Genomic DNA, 6,000 nt, shown 5'->3' with positions numbered 1-6,000 from the left:
GAGTTCTAATTTTTTATTCAGGCTTTATTTTTGGAAATAACTTAGATTTTGAATGTACACATATATGAGTTTTAACAAATGCATATGCTTTCATCCATCACCAAAATAAGGAAAAATGTCTGCTCTCAGCTCCCACAAGTTTTAGTCTATTTTGTACTGGAAGCTCTAGTCACTTCAAAAAGGCAAATTAAAACCATAATGAGACATCACTATACTCCTAACACCTAAAATAATCGTGACACCAAATGATGGAAAGATGTGGAGAAACTGCATCATGAACATTTTGCTGGTGGGAATATAAAATGGTACAGTGACTCTCAAAAAGAGTTTGGTAGTTCCTAATAAAACTAAACATGCAATTAATATATGAACTTGAAATGACATTGCTGGATATTTATCACAGAGAAATAAAAACTTAAGCAATTTTGTCTTTAGTGCTTTTAAGGCCTTCTGTTGATTTAAATGTTAATCATATCTACAAAATTTGAAAACTCACATCTAGATGAGTGAGCAAACATCTAGATACCAAAGCCTCACACAAAAGGACACATAAAATTAACCATTCCAGGGTGAGATGCAACAAACACCAATGAGAGGTAGGTATTCTGACAGAAATTACATTGTGTCCTTTTGGGGAGACACTGTCTCCACACATACTACACCCCTCCCATCTCATCCGCCTTTACACATGAGCAAAATCTCCTCGTCTTTGCCCTCCTTCCTGGTAAACCTGTGTGGAGGAAATGACTCTTCAGTGCTCAGCGCCCATCTGTCCTCATGCTCCACGTCTGGTTCTGTGGCCCTGTTGGAAGACCCACAGCCCCAAAGGACCCACCTCCCTCTTCCCACACACCAACCTCCCCTTGCTCCTCTGTCCCCCACCGTCAGAGGACACACAGACACACACACACACACACGCCAGAGAAGCTGATTTTATTTTCACAATCTCTGTGGCCAGACCTGTGGAGGCTTCAGGGAAGGTTCTGAGGTCTCAGGCCTCGCTGGTGTTACAGGTCCTCACTGCAGCGACCTCAGCAGCTACTTTCCAGGCTCTGGTCGTCCCCCTCAGGCTCGACGGTGGACCTTCTTCCTCAGCGGGAGACGGCGGCTGCCTCGGGTTGCTCCTCTCTTATTGCTGTCAGCTGTGGTGGTCCGAGCTCTGGCAGCTTCTTTGTTCCTACAACGCCCTCGAAGGGGCTTTCTAGACTTTCTTGTCATTTTTCGGCCCTGGAAGGACAACAAGGAGATCACAGAGGGGCACTGGTTTGGGGGCAGACGTGGAGGAGGGTGGCAACAGGGGCTTTGTGCAGGGGGAGGTAGGGAGGGCAGTCCAGGGGCAGAAGAGCAGGACTTGGGTGGCTCAGCTCACCTTGCTTTTCTTGTACTTGGTTCGATGATGTATGCACGTCTTCTTTTGGCCCGCTTTGCTGCCAGAGTTGGATTTTGCACAGTGGGGAATGGATGCCATGGGTCTCCTGCCCATGTTTCTGGACCAGCACCTCCAGGTAGTCTGTCCAGGCCGCTGAGCTCCCTCTATTTATGGTCCCCAGGACAACAGGTGGCCACACCCTTGGGCTTTGTTGGCTCAGCAAGTCACCCCCCAGGCCACACCCCTAAGCCTGCCCAGGAGGGGGAAGGGCTGAGACATCACAAAGCATCCCCATCTGTCAGGTCCATAGGGAAGGGGCCCGTGACCTGAAGGCCAGGAGAGTCAGTCTGGTTGGAGAACGGAAGGATATGCCCAGCCCCCTGGAGAGGTTTCCCAAACTGATGCAGGATGCCTCCTCATGTCCCCACGCTCAATTGTGGTGCATCACAAGGCCCAGAGAGGGCGTTTCCTTCACACCTCTCCACAGACACCCCCTGCAATGGTCCAATCTCTTTTGTTGGCCACCAGCACCTAGTTCAGGTCTGTCGCACCTGAAAGCACTCTGTGTTTAAGATTATATGGAGACATGGACCTTTCCACTTCCCTCCTAAACATTTCTCTACAACCTTGAAGACCACTTAGTTCTTGCAGGGTACTTTTCCATCCCACTTCTTTTTCCTAATGTCCACTGAGGTTTCCTAGGTTTTTAATTTTCATTCAGAAATCACTACCTTCAGTCTGGGAGACTTTAATGAACCACCAGACTTGCTTCACTGGGTATCCCAATCTTGTTTATAATCTAAGGGGCCTTGATTACCTTAGTAAGTGTAATAAGCCAATGTAGGATTTAACAGTAAAGGAGAGACAAGGCCAATATTCATAACAATGCCAGAAGTTATGCAGGATGTTTGCATGTAGGAAGCCACAACCTAAGACTGATGAATTCACAAAGCAGGGCAGGGTTTGCTGGGATTGCTCAGCATTGTACTTGAGGCTTTTTAAAAGGCCTGTAGTTTGGAAAAGGAAAAGAAAAGTCTATAGAGAAAATTCTATTAATTAAGAAAACACTCAGAACTAATTATTGAGTGTAGCAACACCATTGCATACAAGATCATTATATTTGGATACTAGCAATGAGCAACTGGAAATTAAAACAGTATAATTTAAAATAGTAGTAGAAAATATTAATTAAAAGGGATAAACTGACAAAAGATGTAGGAGATGAGTACATTGAGAACTATAAAACATTCCAAGGATAAATTAATGAAGATATAAATAAATGGAAATATAAATCTGTTTATTACTCACAATACTGAATATTGTTGCAATGTCAATTCTTCTCAAATGCATTGATCAATTCAATGTAGTACAATTCAGAATTCCATAAATATTTATATAGAAATCAGGAGGCTGATTCTAACTTTCATAAAAATATGCAAGCAATCCATAAAAATAGAACAAAATATCCTACATCATTTCAACCATTATAAACTAATGATAATCAAAATAGTAATTGGAGAAATACTTCAGTAGAACAAAATAAATTTCTTCCAGGAGTAGATTCACATTTATATGCATATATAGACAACTAATTATTGGTAAAGATGTAAATGAAGATTGGAAAGAAAGAATTGTCTGAAACAACTAGATCTGGAAAAATGAACTATCCTTATGCAAAAAGTAAACTTTGATCCATACTGTGTCTATCTTCATTTACATCTGTATCTGTCAGTATAGCTACAGATATCTTCCTCTTTCTCACCACAGAAAGAGAGAAACAGAAAAGGAGACGTAAAATAAATCAGCTCATGTCTAACACATCTGAACTCTGAATAGGCCAGCAGGTCAGAAACTCACATAGGCATAGGCATTCATTTTTTTTTTTTTTAGAGAGAGAGAGAGAGAGAGAGAGAGAGAGAGAGAGAATTTTTTAATATTTATTTTTTTAGTTTTCGGTGGACACAATAACTTTATTTTATTTTTATGTGGTGCTGAGGATCTAACCCAGCACCCTGCGCATGCCAGGCAAGTGCGCTACCGCTTGAGCCACATCCCCAGCCCCCATTCTTTTTATTTTAATATTTTATTTCATTCCCATGTATAAATTGTAAATAATAATGGTGTTTAGTGTAATATTTCAACACTTGCATACAGCATGCACTAATTAAATCTAGCCTCTACCTTTCCCAATCTCTAGTAATCACTAGTTTACATTCAGTTTGACTGTTTTGGCTTCTACATGTGAGGGCCAATGTGGTACTTGCATTTCCGTGTGTGATTTATTTCCCTTAACATGATGCTCTCCAGTACATACCTTTTTCTGAAAATTATAGAATTTCATTTTTCTCTATGGATAAATAATATTCCATATGAAACACACTTAGGCACTTAGGTGGATTCCATTTCTTAGCTGCTGTGAACAGTGCTGCAATAAAAAAAGGCATGCAGTCATCTCTTCAGTATGTTGATTTTATTTCTTTTGGAGATATATATATATATATATATATATATATATATATATATATATATATATCCAGAAGTGGGATAGCAGGATCACAGAGTGGGTTTATTTTCAATTTTTTTAAACCTCCATGCTGTTCTCCATAATGGTTGTACTAATATACATTCCCACCAACAGTGTATGAGAGTTATTTTTTTTTCTCTACATCCTCACCAGCATTGGTTATTTATTTGTTTGATAATAGCCATTAAACTGGGGTGAGATTTTTATCTCATTGTAGTTTTGATTTGCATTTTCATAATGGTTAATGATGACATTGACCAATTTTTTCATATATATTTCTTGGCCACTTGTATTCATTCTTTTGAGAAGTGTCTACTCACACAGCATTTCTATGTTACATAATTGTGGCAAAATTCTCTCCTCTCTAGGAAATGTCAGTTTTTGCTCTTAAGGCCTTCAACTGAATAGGTGAAGCCCACTCACATTATGGACTATAATCTCATCTGATTGCAAATGTTAATCACATCTACAAAATACTTGTTCAACAATATTTACACTAGGGTTTTACCACATGGTCAGAAACTCAACATCATTACTCATTGGAGAAATGCAAATCAAAATCACAATGAGATACCACTATCTGCCCATTAGAATGGCTAAAATTGAGGAGATTGGCCATACCATGTAACACCTAGTGATAATGTTTACTGACACAACTATTTTTGAAAATAGTTTGGCAATACAAAAATATTAAGCATGCACCTAACAAATAATGTAGTCATACTTCTCCAAATCTTTTTATATAAAAGCTCTCAAAATATAAACTCATCTATGGTGACAGAAGAAGATCAGTGATTTTTGGAGATGAGTGTGCAGGGAAGGCTAGCAGGCAGAAATTACAATGGGCTAGAAGGAAACTTTTAGATGTGAAGAATATATTCACTATTTTGACTATAACTTACAAGTTTTTATTTGAGTGATCTAAATATACAAATGATAGAGACCATGTCATTGTGTTGTCAGCAGAGGAGGCATATAACTAACTCCCAAGTTGCAATGAGCACCTCTAGCACCCAGATGGAGATTTCTAGAACCATTTATAGAAGGAAGCAGACCTCTTGAAGAAATGGCTGATGTTAGAACCAGGGAAGGGCATATAACATAAGCCTGAAGTACCATGTAGCCCTAGAAATTATGGGATGAAGAATATGTTAAAAGACACCAGTGTTTCATTCATCAAACTCCAGAGTCTTGGAAAGCTGGAATGAACACAACATTTTTTTTTTCTTTTTCAACAACAACAAAATAAAAAAATGAATTGCAAGGAGAAAGAAAACTTGAGAGGTAATACACAAATTTTAAAAAGCTTAAGAGGCATAACAAAGAATTACTCTATATGGACCATATTTAGATACTCATTCAAGGACACAACTTTCTTCTTAAAAGTGTATCAAAAAGTGTGTAAAACAATTGTACACTGATGGTTATTTATTTAATTTAAAAACACAAGTATTTTGTTTTACGCTTTTTTTATTAAACTGTTCTTATCTGCAGGTGTGGTGGCACATGCCTGTAATCCCAGCAGTTTGGGAGGCTGTGGTAGGAGGATCTTGAGTTCAAAGCCAGCCTCAGCAACTTAGCGAGGTACTGAGCAACTCAGCAAGACCTTGTCTAAAAGTAAAATAAAATTTTAAAAAAATGGCTGAGGATGTGGCTCAGTTGTTAAGCAGCCCTGAGTTCAATCCCTGGTACCAAAGGAGAAAAAGAATTCTTATGTTTAGGAAGTGCATATTGAATTGTTTAGAGAGGACATACTATGATGTTTTGGAGTTGCTCCACATTATTCCAGTACCTGAGAAGCAGGTAGGTGGGGAATCTAACTGGAGACAAATCTTCCATGTATTTAAGCTCAGGTATACTGGGCTCATTATATTATTCTTTCTACTATATGTTTGATGCTTTCTGTAATGAAAGGTTTGCATTATAAATAATGCCCTTCCAGTAACTCTGACTACTTTTTAGAAATAAAATAAACAAATGATCAAATTGGCCTAAAAGGAAAATGAAATTCTAATTAAACTCTATAAACTGAAACTTTTCAAAGCTCAAGCCACCCTCAGATATTCCAGGACCAGGCAGTTTGGGAGGCCAGTTCCACTTAATGGTT

Source organism: Marmota flaviventris, chromosome X, assembly GCF_047511675.1.
Source record: "Marmota flaviventris isolate mMarFla1 chromosome X, mMarFla1.hap1, whole genome shotgun sequence".
In the NCBI taxonomy this organism is placed as follows: domain Eukaryota; kingdom Metazoa; phylum Chordata; class Mammalia; order Rodentia; family Sciuridae; genus Marmota; species Marmota flaviventris.
This window is presented reverse-complemented; position numbering follows the sequence as displayed.